The sequence below is a fragment of the Callorhinus ursinus genome, unplaced genomic scaffold, assembly GCF_003265705.2.
Source record: "Callorhinus ursinus isolate GAN/ISIS: 27379988/994484 unplaced genomic scaffold, GSC_fseal_2.0 scaffold7, whole genome shotgun sequence".
Classification (NCBI taxonomy): domain Eukaryota; kingdom Metazoa; phylum Chordata; class Mammalia; order Carnivora; family Otariidae; genus Callorhinus; species Callorhinus ursinus.
In genome coordinates this window covers 19,583,038-19,606,282 of record NW_027397069.1, presented here as the reverse complement: position 1 = coordinate 19,606,282, position 23,245 = coordinate 19,583,038, and positions in this window count along the sequence as shown.

Here is a 23,245-nt window from a genome sequence, read left to right as displayed (position 1 = left end):
CTGTAGAAAACAGTATGGAGGTCCTCAAAAAAGTTAAAAATGGACCTACCCTATGACCCAGCAATTACACTACTGGGTATTTACCCAAAGAATACAAAAATATTTATTTGAAGGGGCACGTGCATGCCAATGTTTATAGCAGCATTATCTACAATAGCCATATAGCCAAATCAATCCATGGACTGATGAATGGATAAAGTAGATATGGTGTGTGTATAGATAGACAGATAGATAATGGAATATTACTCAGCCATCAAAAATAATGAAATTTTGCCATTTGCAACGATGTGGATGGAGCTAGAGTGTATTATGTTAAGCGAAATATGTCAGTCACAAAAGACAGATACCATACGATTTCACTCATATGTGAAATTCAAGAAATGAAACAGATGAGCATAGGGGAAGGGAAAAATAAGAGAGGGAAGCAAACTATAAGAGATTCTTTTAAAAAAAAAGTATTTATTTATTTGAGGGCAAGAGAGAGAGAGAGTGTGTGTGTGGAGGGAGGAGTAAAGGAAGATAGAATGGGAGGGAGAAAGAATCTTAAGCAGACTCAGTGCTAAGGGTGGAGCCCAACACAGGGCTTGATCTCATGACCCTGAGATCATAAGCTGAGCTGAAACCAAGAGTCAGACACTGAACCAACTGAGCCACCCAGGCACCCCAAGAGACTCTTAACTATAGAGAATAAACTGAGGGTTGCTAGAGGGGAAGCGGGTGGGGGATGGGCTAAATGGTGATAGGTATTAAGGAGGGCACTTATGTTGAGCACTGGGTGTTATATATAAGTGCTGAATCACTAAATTCTACTCCTGAAACCAGTATTGAACTGTATGTTAACTAACTAGAATTTAAATAAAAATTTGAAGAAAAATAAAAAACAAAAACCAAACAAAAGTATTAATGTCAATTCCTTACCATGCTTCAACATTTGGATGTCCACAACACTGATCAGAAAATTCACTAATGGTGAATTCCACTAATGGTTACTGAATCAATCACTCATGAGTTAAGAAAAGCTTTAACATTGTACACCATTAGGTACCATGCACCCTGGATGAGAAGCTCTGGGGGGTCCAAAGATGACTCCAATCCAAGTTACAGCACAAGAACTACCATAGAAAATATGCATCAAAGTTAAATAGGCAAAGTAATAGAGGAGAAAGTTTGAGCTATACTTCATTGAAACAAATGGCCAGAGGTTTTTTTAAGTCCTGGGATAAGTGAGTGGGAATGTACTGAAGGACATTAGTGGGGAGATTGGTCAATGTGATTAGGCCATCTGTGTTTGCTAATTGGCATTTATCGAAGTTAGACTCCTACCCTATAACAAACTGGGAGATAGGGTCACAATCTCCTTGGATGATAATTCATAGGATGTCTCCCAGGTTTTAAAGACATTCCTGGATCTGGCAAGAATCTGTGAGATCTATATACATTTTAAGGGTCAGAGAAAGAGTTTATAATTATATGTTTTCTACAGTGAGTACTCTAAGAAAAGGATGGCCAGGGTCTAGGTTTAAGGAAGATACATATCTAAGGTTTAGTCAAGCTGAGGGGAATGTTAAGACTGTCTTGATCAGTTAATATGAATCATCCACAGCATCAAAGTAAGCATGTCATAAATCATCATTAACTGAAGCAAATACAATTTCTCAGAGGAAAAAAATCACTCGTGTTGTATATCTTTCTTTTTCTAATCGTAGATCATAATTGCTCAAAAATAATTTATCAAATGAAAGAACTAGTCTCAAATCATCAAGAACCCAAAAAGCAGATTCAGATTCTAGAGGGAAATCAATATAACTAAAGAACCAAGATTACAAAATTTAGAAAAGGAGTAAGGCTTTAAATAAAGTCAAAGAGAAAAGAAATAGGAGAGCACCATTATTTAGGCTCACAATACATAGGCAACTGGAAACAAAGTAGAGTAGAAAAGAGAATACTTGAGGGGCTTAAACTTTTATATGAGCTTAGTAAAATTTCCTCAACTGATTAAACAAGAGAAGGAAGAATTGGTTCATGCCTAGACCTCAGGCCTCCCTTGGACCTAAGTAAAATATGTGTCCCAAAATTTTTAAGTTGTTCCAATTTAACTGATTTTAAATTTTTATTAAAGTTCTCTCATGAATGAATTAATATGGCATTTTGCCCAACTGCTGAGATCTTGATTTTTTTAACACTATTAAATCACCAAGTTTTTCACTACCTCACATTTGTAAACCAAATGATTTTTTTAACTCATGAAGTATCTTGTGTTAAACAACTTCATGTATTTAAGTATATTAACGCCACAGAGATAATTTCCTAGAGAAAAACAAAATGCATGTCATTGTTGACTCATGACAGATAGTTGATTTGTCAATTATTAATTATACTTTGCTCTGGAAGGTCTTTATATATACACATATATATATATATTACATGTATTTAACTGGTTAGCATTTTTATAGTCAAACAATTTTAAAGGACTAGGGAATATGATGGGGTAAGGAAACCTGACAATGCAGCCTGCCTGCTGAAATTTATTTGAATCTAATGTTAATAAATTATTTCTAGGCCATGAAAGTTTTTCATATCAAGATGTCATCTATTATGTATAAATAATGAGTACAGCTCATCTTGCCTTTGATTTATTTTTGAAAATCTTAGAGAAATGCCCATAATCTGCTGAAACACAACCAAAAAATCTTCAGAAACTGAAAAGGTAAAATTGAAAACTTAGTTACTTGGTGTTTGTTATGCTGCATACAATATATCAAATCCTTCCAATTTTATTTTTAAGTAAATGTTTTCAAAATATTCCTTTTATGAGCATGCATTAAGATCTGAAAAGAATTGGCAAGTACATTAGTATAAAAATAACCACTAAGGGCGCCTGGGTGGCTCAGTTGGTTAAGCGACTGCCTTCAGCTCAGGTCATGATCCTGGAGTCCCGGGATCGAGTCCCACATCGGGCTCCCCGCTCAGCGGGGAGTCTGCTTCTCCCTCTGACCCTCTTCCTTCTCGTGCTCTGTATCTCTCATTCTCCTTCTCTCTCAAATAAATAAATAAAATCTTTAAAAAATAACCACTAAAACATATCATACATAGGAGAAATGTGCAGCTATGAGATCAATATAAGCACTGGAGAGTGTCACACTAAATACAGTAAGCTACAGGCTTTCCTATGAGAATATTTGATAATATCTGTGGTATAATTCCAAATTTCTTTACCTCATAGCTTGAGAACAGAGAACATTCAGAGACATCTCTGAGAGATAAGAAAGTGTATCTTTAAAGATTTTTTCACCCCTACTTGGAAATTTGCTGTGCTCTACACTGCCAGGAGTTATTTGTCTATACTGCTTTATTTTTGTTTTCTAACACACATAGATAGTTCATCTTGCACTGTTCCTGATCCCAATTAATTTTTGTTATGGGTACTTGTTTCATTTGGAGATCGCTCTTATTTCTTTGATATCTTTTCCAAAATCATCCACAACACCACCACCACTACCACCAATATGTATACAGTCTGTATATTTGGCAACTGGGTGCACTAGAAATGTTGAAAAATTAGCATGTTGGGTAGATCCATGATTGATATATATATGTTAATGTTTTGTTTCTGATAGTTACATTAGGAGTTAAGTTTTGTAAAATTATTTCCACACTGAGTTTCCCCAGTATGGCTGACTTTTTCACTGAGCATTGCCACACCCTGTGAGGACTGGTTTCATTTGTGATGGGCAGTATAAAGTTGATGGAAGCTGTTAAGGGACCAAAGCTGTTCTGTGTTCTATGGAAACCAGGGCAGGAAGAATAATCCCTTTTGGATCCCACAGAGTATCACCAGAGCAGTAATACCTTAAAGAGATTTCATGGAAAAAAGATTTTTTTAATTGTAGTCTCCTTATTCCCTGGGTCACAGATGTAAGTCTACTAGAGCTGGAGCCATGGATAAATGCAAGTTATAGACAATTGCTTCTTCCAAAAATCACACTAATAATCGTCCTATAGGTTAAGCTATTATTTGTTTTTATCTGCTTCCCTGATTTTCTCTTAGAATGTATTCTCTGCAAGTAAGCTACCCAGTTTTTCATGCAAACTGAAAAACTGGGTAGGCCATCAGTGAGGTTCACATAAACCTCCATTTTTACCTGTGGAACAAATTTAGGGTCAAGTTAAAATACCCCTACTGAAATTAAAAAAACAATTTTACACAAGTTAACTTCTGATTAAAATGACCCATCTTGTAGACTAGCACTCAGAATTCCTATGCTTAAATATGGGTAGTAAACTTTTGTCTTTACTCATTAACTTTCTTTATTTTCTTCCCATAAACTGATTGTGGATGTAACCATCACTTACCTTTTAGCCCTCCCCGCAAGTGAAATAAATTATTCTATATTATTCATATTTGCATTCTAAAGATATATGTAAATCATAACTCATTCAGGTAGGGAATAAATGGAATTAGCTCTAGGTGAAATCATTTCCCTTTCTATGCTCTGAGTGCTATGCAAATATGAACGTCTTTGCTTTTTATGTAAATTGAACTTGGGACTCACTGATGATTACCTAATAATACGTGGCAGAATTGTGGTTGAACCCAGGCAGTGTGACTCCAGAGACCTCCTAACCACTGCACTATGCTACCTTGTTCTTGCTTTCAGCTAGCCCAGAAATTAGGAACTTTCTTGAAGTACTGGTGGAAAGGTTTTTTCTTTTCCTATGCATACTGTTAGATCCTCCCTTCATGAAGAAGAGTGATTTATTTTATTAATATAGAACAAAAATGGACATGTATTAGTCTCCCCTTATCATAAGTATATTAGAAGTCACCAGCGTATTTAGTTTGCTCTTTGTTTCTGGTCTACTTTGGCAGACCCAGATTATCAGTGTAAGACCTCATTCTCCTCAAGATTGGCCATAATGTCCAGACCTGAAGGTTGAAGTGGCTTCAAGTTCAAGTCATGCTCTTTAACTCAGTTTCAAATAAAGCTAAAATTTCTCACCAGTTCACATTTGTGCGCATTATTCAACTGCTTCAAAACTAACTTTTGATTGTAGTGTGATGAATTTCTACCATTATTCCACTATGCTAACAATTAATGAAAGCTTACTATGGATCTCTCAAACATGTTTTACAAATTTAGATACAGCAACACTATGATACAGGTGTTAGTATATCCATTTTCTTTATAAGGAAACAATTTCTGACAATTAAAATTTCTTGACAAAGTTAAGATTATATCTAGTGAATAATAGAGTAATGTTCTCTTCATAGTCTCACACTCTTCATATTTTGTTTGGATCAAAATAATAAGTAGCCGATGGCCTATCAGAAGCTCTATGGAGTGTTTAATACACCACCCTCCAAATTAGAAGCTTGTACAAAATTGTATTGTTGATTCTTGCCTTTATTTCATCTTTCTTCTCCAAGGTGTAATATTATGTGAGGAACTCTCCAAAGACTAAACATCCTTGGAAAGTATTGCCTTAGCTGGGTGAAAGTCAGATTAAATGAAGACAATGTAGAAATGTTATAATCAATAGAATAGAATTATTTAATTCTCTTTATCCAGTTGGTTTCAGCTATTGAAGTAATTTTGCCAGTGCTATCTTCCTTTGAGTAATATGTATTATAGTAACAGAATTGTCTTTGACCCACAATAGCAGAGGGGAAAATATAGAAGTTTTAACACATGTGTGTGAGCACACATATACATATACAATGTTAAAATTGATTTATAAAAAGTTTTCATTTCTGGGGTGCTTTAGTTTTTCATATTGTTTTGGATCAGTGGTATATTTCCACATGCAAATGTTCTAAGACATTTAAAATTTTAAATGTCCAGGGATTCTATGGTAATATAATCTATACTACTTGTGGAAATTGTTTTTATGTAAGAAAAATGTTTCTTTTTCTAAAACAAAACAAAATACAAAACAAAAAATGCTTTACAGTGAAAGCTGAAAGCTTTTCCTCTAAGATTAGGAAAAAAGACAAGAATGCCTACTATTCCCACTTTTTTCAACACAGTATTAGAAGCCTTAGCCAGAGCATTTAGGTAGGAAAAGGAAATAAGCATCCAAATTGGAAAGGAAAAAGTAATACTATCTATTTGCAAATGACATGACACTATATATACAAAACCCTAAAGACTACACCAACAAACCATTAGAATAAATCAGTAAAGTTGAGGCATACAAAAATCTGTTGAGTTTCCCTACACTGATAAGAGACTATCAGAAAAAATAAAAACAATCCCATTTACAACTGCCTTAAAAAGAAAAAAAAAAATACCTAGGAATAAATTTAACCAAGAAGGTAAAAGACCTATATAGTGAAAACTATAAGACATTAATGAAAAAATAGAAGATACAAGTAAATAAAAAGATATTCCATATTCTTGGATAACAAAAACATTCTTAAAATGCCCATACTACCTAAAACAATCTATTGATTCAATGCAATCCCTATCAAAATTCCAATGGCATTTTTCACATAAACAGAAAGAATTTTAATGAAACCAGAGAAGATCCCTAATAACCAAAGTGATCTTGAAGAAAAGAAAGAACAAAGCTGGAAGTTTCACATGGCCTGATTTCAAATTCTATTACAAAGGTACAGTGATCAAAACAGTATGGTATTAGTATAAAAACAGACATACAGATCAATGAAACGGAATAGAGCATCCACAAGTAAATTCATGCATACACGGTCAGTTTATGACAAAGAAGCCAAGAACATAAAATGGGGAAAAAACAGTCTCTTTTTAAACAGTGTTAGGAAAACTGAATAGCCACATGCAAACGAATGAAACTTTATCACTATCTTACACCATACACAAAAATTAACAAAAATGAATTAAAGATGTGAACATAAAGACTTGAAACCGTAAAATTTGTACAAGAAAACAGAGATGGTAATGTCCTTGACATTGATCTTGGTGATAATTTTCTGAATTTGACATCAGAAGCAAAAACAACAAAAGCAAAAATAAACAAGTGGGGTTACATCAAAGTAAAAAGCTTCTACAAAGTGAAGAAAGCCATCAACAAAATGAACAGGTGGGGCACAGCTCCGTTGGTAAAGCATGTAACTCTTCATCTTGGGGTCATAAGTTTAAGCCCATGTTAGCTGTAGTGATTAAAAAAATCTTTAAAAAAAATGAAAAGTCAACCTTTTGAATAGGAGAAAATATTTTTAAAACATGTATCTCATTTACAACATGCATCTCATTAAACATGTATCCCTTTAAAACATGAGGGGTTAATATCCAAAATATGTCAATATACAGAACTCCAAAATAAGTTTTAGAAAACCCTCATATAACTGAATAACGAGAGAGAGAGAGAGAGAAAGAGACAAAAGTAAAAGAAAAAAAAATCAGATTTAAAAAATGGGCAGGATCCAAATAGACATTTTTACAAAGAATACATACAGATGGCCAACAGGTAATGAAAAGATGCTCAACATCCATCAGAAAAACGCAAATTAAAACCACAATGAAATATGACCTCACACCTTTTAGAATGAGTATTATTAAAAGGACTAAAAAGACAAGAGATAAGTGTTGGTAAGGAAGTAGGGAAAAGGAAACCCTTGTTTATTGTTGGTGGGAATGTTATTGGAGCAGCCACTTGGAAAATAGTAAGAAGGATCCTAAACAAAACAAAAAAAAATTTAAAAATAGAACTACAATATCATCCAGCAATTCTGCATGTGGGTATTTAAAGAAAACAAAACCAATAATTTGAAAAGAAATATGCACCCCCATGTTGATTGTAGCATTATTTACAATACCCAAGATAGGGAAACAATCTAAGTGCCCATCAATGGATGAATAAATAAAGAAAATGTCGTATATACACACAGTAGAATTTTATTTAGCCATTAAAAAAAAGAAGAAATGCTCACCATCTTGCCATTTGTGACAACATGGATGGACTTTTAGGTCATTATGCTAAATAAGTCAGAGAAAGAAAAATGCTGTATGATCCCGCTTATGTGAAATCTAAAAAGATAAAATAAAAACGAACAACAACAACAACAAGCTCATAGCAGGGGTGGAAAACATGGGTGAAGGAGTCAAAAGGCACAAACTTCCAGTTTTAAAATAAATAAGTCTTGGGGACGTAATTAACAACATGGTGACTACAGTTAATAATACTATATTGCATGTTTGAAAGTTGCCAAGAGAGTGGATCTTAAAAGTTCTCATCACAAGAAGAAAAATTAACTTTATAATGTGATGAAAGTTAACTAGACTTATCGTGATCATTTCACAATGTATACAAATATCAAATCATTATTTTGTACACCGGAAACTAATATGTTAATGTCAACTGTACCTCAGTTAAAAAAAAAAAATCTTTACGGATAATTCTGTTATATTAAATTCCAGTTAGGAATAATGTTCTAAAGCCCAAGTAAACTCCACTCTGATGTAGCTTATACTCTTTCTTAGAGATTCATATCAGATTTTGCGAAGCAAAATTCACTAATTTCTCCTGGCGAGTAAACTAAGATATTGGTTTTTGAGTCACATAAATAAAGGTTTGATTCTGACTCGACTGTTGAGCACCAAAGTGGCCCTAGTATTTTAAATAAACTTTTAAGCTCTCTTTTCACTAAAATTGAGGTCAAGATGCCTGGATGTATTATGATTATTAATTTTGATAGACATAACAGAGGTATATTTTGGGTGCTGAAAAATATGACTTGTAAATATTGCTTAAATTTTATTGTGTAAAATGATTAGGATTACATAGATGCACACTGAGGAGGGTATGTGCTATGGTGAGCACTGTCAATTGTGTAAGACTGATGAATCCCAGACCTGTACCCCTGAAATAAACAATATATTATATATTAATAAAAAATAAAAAGTAAAAAGTAAAAAAAAAAAAAAGAACTACAAAATTTGGGATGCTTTACATTTACAACCAATGAACATATACATTTGAACAGAGTCCCAGACTTCCGTGTAATGGACATAGAATGCCCACTCTGCACATGTCTGTAAAAATGGCAGTTATCTGCTATTAGCACAACTTTGCCAACAGTTCTCACATTGTATCAAGTTACTTTAAGTACAGTCTGGAAAAATGAGCTTCGTGGTGAATCAATGTTATAGTGAATATCTCCTAACTCCTAAATTTGGGTTCTACCATTCTCAAAGTATACCCTAGTTATGCTCCATCTCAGATATAAGAAGTCAGCAGTTAGACCACACCTACATACACTCCTAGAATTCAAAACCATTGTTTTTCATTTTTTTTTATCTCCATTAGAATGCAGTGTTTAAGAGTATGGAGCTTGAGATCAAATAGCCTGGGCTTGCATTACTTTAATCTTTGTGTCTCTTTAGTTTTGGAGAACTAAATTGACACATTTTATCTTGAAAGACAGGGTGGTGACACATACCTGAATATGTAATTTGAAGACACCTTGGAAATCAAATTCTGATTGAATGAATAGAGAATAAATGAATGTATTTCATGAGTAACTCTGAAACAACGGCTTTTTATGGTTTCACAGGCTTAGCTCTGAGCATAGTCATAAGATAATTGTGTAGGCATTTATGTAATGTGACAAAACTTTCCACCTCATATAGTCATATATGGAGATGACAACAGCATTGCAGAGAAATGTCTTTATGTTTCTAACCCCTAATAAACCATTCAATACTGCCCCCACATTGTTCACTTTCAATATTAGTTTTCTTTTAATATCACAGTAGTTGCTAGTTCAATTACAAAAGTTCCTTTTTAATATAGCAAATATATTTTATTTCCCTAGATATCATAATATAGAGGCATAAATAATTTCAGCATTAATACAAAACATTTATTGAGCCTCACTATGGGCAATGCTTACATGTGACAGGTGCTTAACAGTGATGGATTTGATCCCACAGGAAGTTAATTAAGTTATTCAGGCACTGGGTTTCTATTTGGAAAGTTTCCCTAAAAGCTCTCTTGTAATAGCTAATTGTGCTTCTATTTTATATTACTTGACAGCCATGGTTGATGTTTATTCTGCACCTGGTTTTCCACCACATGTATCATAATAATAATTCTTGTGACTTATAGCAAATATATCTTTATAATTGTTAGTAGGATAAGACAGCATTCTTATGAGGAGACAAATCCAATGTTTTTTCAGAGAAATAAATTCAAGTTATTTCTACATTAATAGTTTGGGAAGTAGAGTAAGATGCCATAGAATTAGCTAACAATTTGGGGTTACAAAGTAGATATAAATTCTTTAGCAGATCAAATGTAAATAAATACAACTTTACCCCTAGCTAACAAGGAAGCTCACAGGGACCTGAATATTTCAGAGATCAATTATTTTTTTAGCTTCTGGACTTATTTTGATTAAAATAAAATCTCTTGTCCTATTGTACATTATGTGGCATTTCATCTGGATGTCACATAAATAGTGTAGAAAGCACTGAGACAAGTTTCTAGGAAAGTAGATGCTTGGAGAAGTAAACAGAGTTCTTCAATCAGTAACTATGCCAGGTGCAGCACTAAATATTCACATAGTACAGACACTCAGCGTCATAAGTAAACTACAGAATGTTAAGTTCTATACAGCTGTTTCCCACTCTCCCCATTCAGAAAGGAACATTTGACTATTTCACATTATTTTTGCTTAAATTTAAAAGCTGTATGACATGGCATGGAATTTTACTTTATATTGTTTCATTTAACATTCACACTTTGTTAGCATGTTTTAGTATTTCTATTATTTTTTATTGTGAATTGAGTGAAAAATGAGAAATAACTCTATAATTTATTTTAGCATGCACTATGACTACAGTAATTATTTTGCTATTGTTTCATTTTAGATAATTCTAACCATAGTTCTGAGGAACCCTTACTTTCTACAATGTTCAAGTTAAAGGCAGCGTTATAATCCAACACTGTAAATCTGTATTATACTCTCAATATGATTTTACTTTACTCTTGATATCTTTTAAGTTATCTCCATTAGCATATTTCTTGAATCATGGAATTAAGAGCTGGAAATCTATTGAAGTAACTTTTGTACAATGTTTTCCATATGGAATGGTGACATCATTTATTCACTATTAGGTACTTTTCACTATAATCAGATTGCATCTCTTCATCTACATTGACCTGGATTTATTTATAGTTTCCAACCCAGGAGTATATGAAATGGCAATTTTGATGTAGGAACATCCCTTTGGCAGAATTGAAACTTTCATCTTTTCTATTTATACCTTCTCCCTTGGTAACCTCACCCCATCTCCTGGAATTAAAGGCTGAAATGAACCCATGTGCTGACAGCATTCAAGTTTGTATCATTATTCCAGGTCTTCCACCCAAACCCAGACTTAAGTTGGAGCTGCCTACTCGTTATTCCTACTCACATGAGACTGGACATCTCAAACTCTGTGTGGCCAGTCTGAACCTGCTTTTCTTGCTTAACCTCCTATACTTTTAATCTGTCTCATTTCAGGTACTAGCAGTACTTTCCAGTTGCTTAAACTAAAATTGGTACCATTTGTAACTCCTCTCTCTCACACTGCTCATTTAGTCTCTGTAAAACCAATCTGTTCAACTTTCAAAATGCTCTGTAACCAGGAACTGATCATTTTAGCATTTCCACTGCTACCACCAAATTTTACATATTTAAAGTTAATGGAAGACACTTCAAAGAGTTTTTCCTGCTTCTACCATTGCCCCTACATTCTATTCTTGATTAGCCATTCAAAAGACCTATTGACATGAAAGCCATGGCATATCACTGCCTTGCCCAAAATCCTGAAGTGGCTCGCCATTTAACTTAGTTATGGGACTTACAAGGCTCTCCATAACAAGTTCCCTCTTCTCTTACCGCTCATCCCATCCTCCTCTCAGGTACATAAACAGGCTTCCCCTATACTCCAAGAACCTGTTGGGCTTATGCCTGCCTGCCTAAGAACTTTACTCTGTTCCCTCTGAAGGATCACTCACTCTATCCAGATAGGGATATGGCTGACTGTCCCATCTTAGTCTTTGCTCCTATGTCACCTTCTCCATAAGGCCTACACTGACCATCCTATTTCATGTGCCTTCCCTGTTCATTTGTTACATATCCCTGATCCTTACCTGGCTCTTTTTATAGTGCTTATCATTGTCCCAAATTGTATGTTATACCTATTTTATTTTGTTAATTCTGCTATCTGCATTAAAATGAAGCTATTGAAGTTCGATAACAAGAGATAACTGTCAGGTACCATTCTTGGTTTGTTCTCTAATGTATCCAAGTGCCTTGTCAAATGCTTGGTAGCTAGCAGGTGCATAGTAAATATTTTTTGAATGAATAGGTTTCCAATGTACCTTAAAACATGCAGCCTGAGTTTAGCCTGTAGCTAAATATTACACTTAATTTGCTCATGGTATTAAATTGCTATTCTAAACTCCCAATTTGTACAAAAATCAAGAATGCTATAGATACTCTGAGAATTCAAGCCTTGTACATCTTACTATCTCATTCATATTTTTTTAATTCCCCTTCAGCAAAAGTGAACACTCATCTCCTTTTCATTGCAGTCATAGTCAAAGTTTATTCATGATATAATATTTCTTTCTTTTCCCCATTTTTGAAAGGTTTTATTTAAATTCCAGTTACTTAATGTACAGTGTAATATTAGTGTCAGGTGTACAATGTAGCCACTATTTTTCTTGAAAGAACTTCCTCCCCATCTTCAGTTCTTTTGTATATTTAACCTCATATGCTATTTCTCCCTAATTGCTCCAGAAAATTGCATGACTTATCTCTGCATTAATAATTTTCTGTTTTAATTCTGTTTTAATTCCTTTTAGAATATGAAAGCATCACTTATCTTCCTAAGTTTATCTTATATAGCTGTGCTAATTTATGACTCAACATAAATAATCAGTTCATAAATGTGAATGGCTTCTTTCAATAAATTATTCTAGATTATAGAAACATCTGGTTAGAACTCAGTAGAATCAATTTTCAGCATCATGTTCCCAAAGTTATGGGTGTGATTCCCTCATTCATTCTGTGTTAAAAATATGCCCTTGAGTGCAGTTATGGAAGACAAAGTACTGGTGTCAGTGGTATCCTTGCCGAATGTCATTATAATCAGCAGCAATGACACAATGAAAGTGTAACTGGCAGTAAACCATGAGCCATATCAATTACATTTAAAAGTAAAATATTTCCAGTAATGAAATATATTAGTTCGCAGTGGAGTTACTGAAATATTGGAAGAGGAGATTCCACCTACTCTGGTGCATCTCAGGAATTTCTGTGTTCCTGCTGCTGGTATATTTCTTCATGCCTTAAATATTTTGTTCTCTAAAAATTATGGCAGTGCTGACAGTTCTCTCTTCATTCTTTGATTTAAGAATATCTCAGATAATGGATATGAGGTTCCTAACTAACATTTCACACTAGCATTTCATTTATGGACAAGGATCTGTCAGATATGAGTCTAAGAAGACATTCAAATAGAAATGTGTTCCAAGTGTAAGCAATACCTTCAGGTGGTAGAACTTTCACACAAGCAATTTCAATCTTATCTAAAGATAAGTTGAACATCTTCATGAATTTGAAGGTTACATTATGTGGGTAAAGGAATTTATCTCTCCATAGATTTGTGTAATAGGAATCTAATATAATAGATAGTATGCTACAAAATTTAGTGCTTTTTAGCTATAGTAATCTTGACTAGCTTCATGCTAATTAAGTAGACCTTTTTCTTTTTAAGTAGACCTTTTGAGAGTGGGTTACATATAATCATGTGTTGGTGAAAATTTTAAGTTAGATAGATATATTTTATTAACCTAATTATCTTATACAATATTTATTAATTTCTATGTATTGAAGTGGAGAAGAATATATTATAATTAGGGCTATTTTTAGCCAAAATTATGACATAACCTCTGTGTTTTGTCAATGTAGTATTTCTCTGTGTCTTTTGATCTCTTTCTCCAAATGTGCACAAACTTGTGACTCAAACCTTTATCTAAGCTACTTTTGCTTCAGAGTGTGTATGTAAATGAATAAAGTCTTTTTAAAATAAACTTCTACCTTTTTCTGTATCTATGACTTTATACATCATTTTTCCTCTCTATCCTCTTCTGCACCAATAAATTAACAGTAACTCACAAGAAATATCCTGAATGTACAAGTAAGTACATTTAGTATACTGAAACTTTGATATAAAACTTGGTTGAAATAATATCCAAAAGATCAATTTCTAAATGATTGAGTTTTCTTCTTTATTGAAGTAGGTGGATACAAGAAGAAACTGTAAGTTTACAGATTGTAATTACTGTAGAATTTGGGCAGGACACATACACATTCAGAATTCTGTTCTTCCTACAGCTCCATGAGGAAACAATATGCACAGTAGAGCAAGAAAATACATGGTCAGCTTTGTAGTCCTTTGTTAGAAATGGGTCCAATGTGAAATTCCCGGATGCAATAGAGAATCAGGTAGGGTCTTTCATTTTCTTGTGCAAGAAAGTTCTAAGATTCCATAACCAAAGCAGACCCAGAGAACGTGGAAAACAAACAAAAGGTCTGGGATTGTGCAAACCACAATGGGAAAAAGGACCATATTTGTCAGGTTCATAGAAGGAATGATAAAGAAAAAGCAGCAGTTCCAATGCCCATGGAGTGTGGGGACAAGCTCAAGTGTGGCTACTGACTGCTTGTTCCTCTACTCTGTGCTAGGATAGAAGAAATCAAGCATCCAGAAAAGTGGGGGTGCAGGGGTAGGAGGGTGGGAATTCCGGAAATCCTAGAAAAAACACTAGTGCCCTAACCACTGAATTCATATATTATCATGGATATTTTAATGGAAACAAACAATATTCTCAACCTTTTTATTTCTGCCATTTCTAGTTCATACTTTCAACATTTTTCCATTGGGTTAACTGCAAAGCTTCATAATGGACTCCAATGTGCCCCCCCATTCCACTGACATCAGAATCATTTCATTTTTATTCTTAACTTTTGCTACTTTTTCCTCTAGCCAAAGGCATTTATTCTTCTTATGGTAAATTTCATTGTATCTAAATATGATAAAGGAAATGAAACATGATAAAAAAATTAAAAATTCTGACATAATTAGTGGTGGCATTTTGACATATTTGAGTGTTCTATATATATTTTTGCAAAATTGATATCTGACCATATAATTGTGCACTGTTTATTTCTTCTGCATATATTTACTTAGCTCTTAGAAGGTGGCAGATATTGTTCCTGACACCAAGAATATAGCACTGAAAAAACAAATTTCCTGCTCTCATGGAGCTTTTACTCCAGTGTGTGAGAGACAGGCAGTAAACAATAAATAATTGAATAAACCACAACAGCATGCAAAGAAAATAACACCATCAAAAGGTGAAAGAGTGTTGGGCATTGTGGGGGGTGGAGCAAAGGAGGTTCTATGTTAGTATTACTGAGGAAAATCTCATGATAGTGTGATGTAAGTTCAGAGATATAAATATTGGGAGCATTTTTCCATGTTATTAAAATTGCAATGCCTATTTTAATGGTTACACAGTATTCCTTTATACATACTTGCAGTCACATTTAACTAGACCCTACTGTTTAAATTTCAGGTTAACCTTTCTGTAATATAAATGGACTGCAGCCAGCATAAACAATGTAAGACTTGCTCACATTTCTACTATTTCTATAAGGACAGACATTTAAATGTAGAATTGCCATGACAAAGTTTAATATTTTTAATGATCTAGTAGACAATATTGGTCTGCTTTTCAGAATGCACGTAATAGATTGTTTCTAGGAGTATATGCCATTGTTTAACTCCATATATGCAAGCCAATACTGCTTATTACTATTCCATGCTTATTAATTGGAAAGAAAAAAGAACAGGTTTTTGTTCTTTTAATTGCTGTTTCTCTGATTACTAGTTTAAGTAACCATGTGAAGCAACTTTTCTCCCCTCTGGTTTGTAGTTTCTACCCAGGTGTTCAAGTGCCAATGGATCGATCAGTTATTTTATTCTCTTCACCCTTACCCTTATGCTTACTTACTCTTAGTAAGTAGCCTGTCATTATTGCACAATAGTTTAGATTTTTTTTCTTTAGCAAAAATAAGCTCTGCAAATAAAATTTTATGCCTCAAGGGTAGAAATAACTTCAGTGTGGTTGAGGCGGCTCAAGGATAAATGATCACACCTCTTGCCTGCCCACCTAACATCTAGTGAACTTAATGGGTTCCCCTAAATTTTTTTTAAGTGGTCCACAGGAAAATGTGTACATTTCTTGAAAATTTGTTTCCTACACTCTAGCCAAAGACATCAATTGCAATTTCCTCATATAGACCATAATTTCACTTACTCTCCTTGCCTTTTTCCTTCTATAGAGAAAGCACACTTCCTGCATGGTCCACTTCAACTCCAAAACTACTGTAAATCACTTAAACCTCAAAGAAAAATGACCTGCTCTCAACCCCCTTCCTATCTCGGTCGGGCATCTGTGCTCCGTTTTCATGGTGGAATACAGTGTTCTCAGTATATTTCTAATATTTTTATTTTTTTATTTACTATTTTTTAAAGAGTTTATTTATTTGACAGAGAAAGAGAGACAGAGAGAGAGGGAACACAAGCAGGGGGAATGGGAGAGGGAGAAGCAGACTCCCTGCGGAGCGGAGAGCCTGATACGGGGTTCAGTATATTTCTATCAGAGCCATGTGTTCACTTTATCTCTTACACTAAATTCCTTGAGGATGCAGATGAAGTTGTATTCACTGCCTTTGCTTTTAGCCTTCAGTGGATGATCCTCAGTGGTTCTTAAATAAATGGAAACAGGGAGGTCTCTACCTCTCATTCATTCTAACATCTTCCTAGAATCCCCAACAGCATTTAAACAATTTCTCTGTCACGTCAATGCATGATTATCTTTAGACCAAATTTGATTCCAGTTACTTAGGGATAAAACGTATTCAATATTTTCCCACTACCTACCTAAGTCAAAATGTCACAACCTGATTTTAAAAACCTTCTACACCATAGTCCCAGTCTGATATTTTAGCCTGATATGGAGATGACCTGTCTGCAAAATCTCTAAACTTCTTAGTATTGCCTATCACTGTTCCCCAGTATCTGCCAGAAGTCACTGCATTATATCTTGTACTTTATTCATGTTATCTACCTGAATTGCCTCCCCTGTTCCCTCCTAAATGGAGGGGAAATATACTTTCTCTGAGTCATATAAGATTTTGTAATTCTCATACAGCACTAATTATATGCTGTCTTTTAAAATTAGTATTTGTTTTTATTACATGTATCTGAACATTTTTCTCTTCTGTGTCCCACAATATCATGTTTATATTTTTGTCACATTAATACCATTTGTTATTAAAATTTTGAGCTTACACATTACTTATTTGCCTCAGGAGTTAGCATAACACCTTATATAATAGATATTCAGTGACCACTAAATACATACCCATACAGTTGTTATGAACATCTTGGACATGATTGCAAGCTCCTTGACAAAAAAGAGCTCCTATTACATCCAGTACAGTGTCTTAAACATAGGAGGTGAGCCACACATATTTATGGAACAGAATTAACAAACGTATGACCTAAGAGTGAGAATAAATCACCATATCATTACTAGTTTAGCTTAATATATATTCTCTACTTTTACTCTTTCTGAATAAGTATTCTTCTACTACTATATTTGACTCTTCTTAAATCTTTCATTTCTTAACCTCATGGATGTTAACCATATCTGGTTACCATTTACACATCAAGAAGGTGAAATTTCTGTTTTGTTAGGTCAAATTTCTATATTGATCAAAGATTAGTACTGAAGAACTGTTCTATTATGCCTATTATTTTAAGAAAATTAAAAACTACTTTAAAATATAAGATACACCTGAAATATTTAATGGTTCCAGGTATTCAGTGAAAAAAAGATGGGGGCAGGTCAAAAAGAAACAAGAGCTAACCTAAAGGAATATTCCATGGCCGAAACTGGTACAAATTGAGCTATTTTTTTAATGATAATATTGGATTATAAAGCATAAGATTAGCATTCATGAGGACATATAGATATGAATAAATAATCAAATATATGAAGAGATAGCTCTTCCTTTAAGAAAAAAATAAATTAATTAACATATGTAGAAGAAATTAATGAAACACCAAATCATCATTAGGCAAATACCACCCTAATAATTTTTCCAGGTACAGTCAACAAGGGATGCTAAAGTCAATGGAAATAACTAAGTCTAGAGATCTCATGCATAGCATGGTGACTATAATTAATAACACTGTTTTGAATACTGGACATTTTCTGAGAATAGAACTCAGGGGTTTGTTACCATGCATAAAAATTATAATTATATAAGAAAATGTTAGATTGACTAATAGTTATTTCATTATGTATGTCAAATGATTGTGTTATATATCTTAAATGTATGTAACTATTATTTAAAAATTAATAAAAATTTAAATTAAAAATAAAAAGATCAGTGGGCAAAATTTGATTAGAAATTTGATATTAGCATTATCTCATACCTATTACAAAACAAAAATAGTAACTATACAGTAGAGAAACCTAGCAGACATCAAGTTCTCAAGGTTAACACCACATAATAAAACATATTGACATCCTGAATGCCCAATATGTATGAAAATGACAATAACAGTTCCATGGAATTCTGCCTTCATGCATTTACCAAAAATGCATAAAATTAATCTAATTATGGAAAAGAAAAATCAGACAAACCCTTTTGGAGAGACATTCTACAAAATAACTATCTGGTACATATCAAAAGTATCAAGGAGAATCACGAAAGACAAGGATAGAATGAGACAGTGTTCACAGATTAAAGGAGATTAAGGAGAAATAAATAAATGCAGCGTGGGATTCTTTATTGGATTCTGGAATACAAAAAGCAGATTGGGGGAAATTGATAAAACTTGAATAAATATGATTTATTTGCATTAGTGTTAATTCCTGCTATTTGTAACATGGTAGTGTAAATTACCAACATTATGGGAAAATGGTAAAGAGTGCATGTGAACCATCAGTATTATTTTGCAAATATTCTGTAGGTTTAAAATTATCTCAAAATAAAATGTTTAAAAAGTATTTCATGGATACATTTGGTTTAGCTTGGTAATAGTCCATTGAGTTGTTCGGTCAAAGATGTTATGGAATCAAATACCTCCGATTTCATTCTATCTTCAAAGTAATTACAAACAGACAAAATGAATTCATAAAAATCTATTAAAAATGCATTGAGAGGGCATCTGGGTGGCTCAGCCAGTTAAGCATCTGCCTTCAGATCAGGTCATGATCCTCAAGTCCCACATTGGGGTCCCTGCTCAGTGGGGAGTCTGCTTCTCCCTCTGCCCCTCACCCCATTCTCATGCTCTCTCTCACTCTTTCTCTCTCGCTCTCAAATAAATAAGTTCATTAAAAAAACAAATACATTGAGATTAAATTATATGTAAAATTTAAAATCAAGTTTAGATTTGATGCTTTGTATCCAATATTTTTAAAGAGATACACATTATATTGCTGAAAATAAAAATCAGTAATTAGACAGTTATTCAGTGTTTTGAGGTGGAGGTCATCTTACACACATTTTAGTTGCTTTTGTTTTGCCTAGCACTGCATTAGCAGGACACGGATCTGCTCAGCATGTCTTATTGTTATTTATTAAACTAATAAACATGTCATCTGATGTATACTAACCTTGTACTAACATCTGTTTGTGAATAAATACTCTTTTCCAACAAGATAAATGACTAAATCTTCTTTTGTATTATAAGTAAAGTAATGATCCACAGTGCAGCAAGTGAGGTCAATCAGAATCCTAAAACTAGGGCTATTTAGCAACCCTTTTAAAATATCATACTTGCAAGAAAAAATTCCCATAGTTACTGGATGCTTATTAAGTGCAATTGCTGATTCTACTGGGCAGATTCCTTCACAGATGGCACATGTTTAGCTGCCATTTCTGAAATTTATTGCCCCAGGACAGATGTCCTACAAACAGTCATATGCCCCTGTGATTTGCTATTTTATTTGTAAGGAACTATATTCGAAAACTGAAACAAAATGTCCTGATTTCTTGATCATACACTTTGTTCACCTAACATTCTTGCCACAATTTTAAAAACTCCCCAAGAGGAAAATAGAAAACTAAAGTATATTAAAACTAATATTATAGCTAAAACCCTTTAAATCCCTAATTAAATGATTTAGAATGTTTAAAAGGATACTGATTAAGTATACATGTAAATTCATGATGATTTCCTTGGTCAGTTTTCCTCATTACTCTTATTCCCTGAATTAAGATCCCTCTTCTTTTTGCCTATTTTAATATATTTAAATATTTATTTCTTAATACTTTCAAGACTATAAAATAAAAACTATTATCAAAAATTCTCACCATCTGTTAAGGAGACTTTAACCTGTTACTTAGGCTGATGTTCAACAGTGGATTTATGCCATCACGATACATATCATTTGAATTTACATGTGAGTATAGAGGAAAATGACTTTTTAAAATATATAATTTTGGGGCACCTGGGTGGCTCAATTGTTAAGCATCTGCCTTCAGCTCAGGTCATGATCCCAGGTCTTGGGATCGAGCCCTGCATCAGGCTTTCTGCTCAGCGGGAAGCCTGCTTCTCCCTCTCCCACTCCCCCTGCTTGTGTTCCCTCTCTCGCTATCTTTCTCTCTGTCAAATAAATAAAATCTTAAAAAAAAATTCAAATGCATAATTTGTATTAAATAAAAGCTTATAATTAAAATTTTGCACCTCTCCTTGTCTCGTTGTGCTTTTCTATCCTGTACTGGTGATGGGGAGTAGAAATATGTGGGCATTGTCTATGTACTTATATCTATCTTCAGAATATAGAGAAGAGTCATTTCCTACAAGAGTGGTTCCCCATGGGCATCTTTAGGGAGGCTGGGGGAGGGTTAGGAAGGGATAAGCCAGATACTAAACCACATTTATCGAGGAGCATGTTAAAGTCCTATACTATAGAGTATGGTTTGATTTTACCTTCACACAAAGTTAGGATAAATTATATTTGAGGAAGGGATAAAGAATTAATCGAATGCCACCACATTTGGGAAGAAGTGTTCTGATGTGTCTAGCTCATCCTCCTATGTAAAGTAGGTGAAGGGTAATATATTGTAAATATTTGAGACTCCTTTGCTTTATAACCAAATGACCACAATCACCATCTTTTGCCTCTATACTATATGCAGAAAATACATTCATTCTCCATGCCCCACCTGCCTTAAACAGAAACCGTACAATTCTTCTGTTTGAATCTGTTAGCCAAAATACCATGTTTCACTACGAACTCCATGACAATTGGTTTCAGAATGCATATTTGACACATTACCCCTTGTTTGTAGAATTTTATACTTGAGAGGCTCATAAAGATCATCTGGTCGCATCTATAGATTTCAAATAAAAGTGAGATAGATTTTTTTTTTTAAGTAGGTTTCATGCCCAGCATGGAGACCAACACAGCGCTTGAACTCACGACCCTGAGATCAAGACCTGAGCTGAGATCAAAGTCAGGGGCTTAACCAACTAAGCCATCCAGCCACCTTTATGTAGAATTTTTAATTGCATACTTCCTTTACGTGAGGAAGAAATCAACTTTCTGATTTTTTTTTATTCATGTCATGTCCAAAACTAGAGTGAGAACTAATTCTGTTCAGTTTCCTCAGTGGAATTCAGGCTGCTCCTTGACAGCTTCCTAAGAGTTCATAAAAGTGGCAAAGCTTAGAAGTACAACTAGGGGTCAATTCTCAATTTATAAAGAGTTTAATTAAAAAAAGTCAGAAAGCTATTTCAGTGTTATTGATTATTATGATTATTATTATTAGGTAGTCCAGTCTGTTTCATTTATGATGCTGTCACTTGCACTTTATGATCCTCTAAGTATTTAATACACTTTATATTCATAGTGGTGACTCAAGCTGCATAGTATAAAACAAAATTTTATTGTAGGAGTATTCAAAGTTTCAAATAGTTCATGTTTTTATTTGTTTTGGGATTAATGCATTTGCTATTGCAATGACTAATCCCTAAGATCTGTAAAACAATGGTATATGGTTGAGTTCATGCACACTCATTCCAGGAACACTCTAATGACCTCTATGTAAGTATGTTCACAAATGAAATGCATCAACCTTGAACATGATCTTTAAATAATATTTAGAAATACAAAGAAGAAAATTTCAAATGTGTTAGGTATAAACCCAAACTTTAGAGGTTCAAAGATTTTATTATCACTAAACTAGAAACCAACATCCATTTGGATAACATGTCAACCAGGGTAATACTGAAGGTATTGGAATTATCAGGGAGGAATAATTAAGAGGAGACATTATAACTACTTTTTAAACACTTGAAAAACTGCTTCCAGTCAGGTTAGAGAATGTTGCATAAAAGCTACTGGAAAGATCTCACTACTTTGAAAATCCACCCTCCAACCACCACACACCACCACCCACCATCACCTCCTCCTAAATTTTCTTGCTACCAGTCAATCTCAGGTAAATAATAGGTCTCTCTGCAGTATTGTTTTTCAGGAACTGATGATGGTAGATATTCCATCATATGTAATATAGCCAGTCATAATAACCATGAATAGACAACATGGCAAATCACGTACCAGCTATTCACGATATCTGCCCATACAGCTTATGCCTTCTCACATTTCATTGCACAAAGTCACAAGATGATATATGACTTAAAGAGGCATGGAACTGTTGTCCTAAAGTGTGCCCATAAGGGGAAGAGCCAGAAATGTTTAAAAACAAAACAAAACAGCACTAATTACCACAACCACCATGCAGAAGATTGATACCCTTCCCATCACTCCCCAAAACAGGTGAGCTGATAATGTATATGGGTATAAAACTCCTACAAGTATATGCAGATTCTTACATTTACCCCCAAATTGTACATGGAACTAAGATAAGTAGTTTTATTTTAAATATTCTTTAAGTAATTACCGTATTTATAGTTCAAAGATAACAGTTTTATAAAAACTATACACAGAAATCTCCTTCCCATGTGTTTATCATCCTGCTTGTATAAGCAACCATATTTATTACCTTATGCTTCTGGAGATTTATGCTAATTCAAATATTTATTCTAAAATGTCCTTAATAGAAATTAGAATTCATAAAAGCATTTTAGAGTTATGTATGTGATTAAACCAATCATTTAAA